Below are 2,833 nucleotides of genomic sequence, written 5' to 3' on the forward strand. Positions count from 1 at the left end.
ACCATGAATCATAAACTTGAGTAACTCTAATAAGCTTTATAGTTTTTGAAATAAAAAGTTAGGATTTTTGGATAAAATAAGAGATAAAGTGAAAAAGAAATGGTTTATATGTGTAAAAAAATAAGGATATGAAGATATATATGTTGATTTTAGGTGCATTTAGAGCTTGAAATTGGTTGTTTATGGTGGTTAGTATTTTGATGACAATGACAATGTTGTAAATAAATAAATAAATGAGGATGAATGAGTAAAACATTCATTTTCGAAAAGAAAAATATAATGTCATTTTCATGAATAACTCGAACTTCTAGGGTAAATATAGCAAATGAAAGTTTCAAAAAAACATGAGTCATTTTTGTGTTTGACTTCAAATTTTGAGTCATATTTGAAAACACCCTATCCATATATTTAATTTATGAAATACTTAGTGCGTACATATATATTTATATGTATGCACATTCCTCTACTCTACTGTAATGACTTCATTTCAAAACTCTATTTTTAATTTCAAAATATATAATAGAGTTAATAGCTCTAGTTAAGGTGGTAGATTATGTTATGTGGATATGTGAAAATCTAGCTCTCCCGACATATGTTATGTCTACCTTTTTGCTTCCTTTGGAGATATATGAAAATCTAGCAAGTGCCGTTGCACAATTTTGGTGGAGTTCAAACCCTCCAAAGAGAGGAATTCATTGGAAAAAAGTGGGAAAAGGTCTGCTTACCACGAGAGGAGAGTGGAATTGGCTTTCGTATGATCCATGAGTTTAACGTGGCTTTACCGGCAAAACAACTATGGAGGTTGGTCCAATACCATGATTCATTGGTGGCTAAAGTATTGAGGGGAAGATACTACATAATGAGTTCGCCTTTACGAACAATCTCTGTAAGTAGTTCTTCGTATGTATGGACCAGTATCTCAGCAGCTAGGAAGCTATTGCTATTGGGAATCAGACAGAAGATACACTCAGGATATGAGGTCAAGGCCTGGGAGGATCCTTGGATCCCGACAACACCAGCTCGACCGGCTCATCCCTTAGCCCCAGTCATACATCTGAACATGAGAGTCAGCAATTTTATTAATCAGGAATCAAAGGAATGGGATGTTGGGCTATTGGAGAATTATGTGGCTCCTCAAGATATACCTCTCATAAGAATTTTGGCCACAATCTCAGCTCATCATCGGGATATATTCTGTTGGAACTACACAAAGAATGGCCATTATACTGTCAAATCAGGATATTGGGAAGCTCGTAATTTATTGAAGCATGAGGAAGAGAAGGAGAGATACTAGAACACAGTATAACAAAGCTTCAAGCCTTTGCTTGGAAGTTAAAAGCCCCACAGAAAATATGTCATCTTATATGGCAATTGATAACATGCCATTTAGCAGTAACAAAGAACTTGATAAGGCGTAACATGTATTGCCCACGATGTGGAGAACCAGAAGAATCTATTACTCATGCAATTTTTGAATGACCACCAGCTCTACAAGTTTGGGCCTTATCATTGACGCCAACGAGTCCAAATATCTTTCTTGTCTCGAGTATTTATGCTAATATGGATTATCTCTTCTGGAGGAAGAACATCATGGTTGAGCCAAACTTAGATAGGGATCCTTATCCCTGGCTGATCTGGTACATTTGGAAGGCCAGAAATGGTAAACTTTTTAGGAGAATAGACTGTGATCCTTTGGAGCTAGTTCACTATGCAGAGAGTGAGTGTCAAGCCTGGTTCAATGCAAACGAGATGGTGCCATCAAATCCACAAGACCATAATATTCGCGAACCTCAAGTCTTAAGCTTGGGTAATATATGCATGATAGACGGATCATGGACATCTACGTACAGCACAGTTCAGCGGGTGTGGATGGACTTGGATGGACAACTTGGTGAAGGTTCAACTTATGGGGACACAGAATTATATTCGGCGAGAGTCTACCTTGCATCCAGAAGTTGAAGCATTAAGATAGGCAATGGAGAGCATGTTGCAATATTCGACATGTCAGAGCTTTGGAACAGACCACAAGGATTTGATCGCCAAGATTAAGGAGCCCCATACTTGACCAAGCTTTGTAACTGAACTGGAGAGGATAGAGACTCTGCAGATATGTTTCCCGGACTTCAAGATTACGCATATACCACGAACGCAAAATCAGATTTCAGATTCTTTAGCTAGGACGGCAAGATCTTTCCATAGAGAGCTTCATTTTATTGGTTGTTCTATTCTGGTCTCTGGTTATCCAGACCACCTCAAGTTTGAATAATAGATTAGCCTTTCGTTGTAAAAAAAAAGGGTGGTAGATTATAGTCCAAGCTACATCATTCACAGATAATGTATAAACAAGAGTGTTTTTTTTTTGTGAGAGAGTAGTGAGTATTAGTACTTGGGGCGTTTAGAAACAAATTCAGACCCCAAAAGTCTAACATCCATCGATAATTTTTTGATTTAACAAAGCTGTGAGTTTTCATGGAAAATATACGAGGACATATGTCAGCAAATTCTATTTTCACATGTCATGAGAAAGAGAAATATCTCTAATTTATATCCCCTATATATTACTTGAGAAGCATTACAACTTCTTTTGTAACCACATGTCATCATTATAATGATTCTTATAATCATTAGAGACATATGTTGGTCCATCTAATTATATAATAAGTTTTTTATTAAACTAACAATAAATTCATCATTAATGTACTTTATTATTTCCTTAAATAAAATTTACGGAATTGTCTAATGTGGCTAAAGTATATACGGCAATTGATGATTTTGAATAATAAAGATTTGATAAAAAATAGCGTATCTTCTATCATATTTGTTTAATTTTAAA

The sequence above is a fragment of the Brassica oleracea genome, chromosome C8 (genome assembly GCF_000695525.1).
Source record: "Brassica oleracea var. oleracea cultivar TO1000 chromosome C8, BOL, whole genome shotgun sequence".
NCBI lineage: Eukaryota > Viridiplantae > Streptophyta > Magnoliopsida > Brassicales > Brassicaceae > Brassica > Brassica oleracea.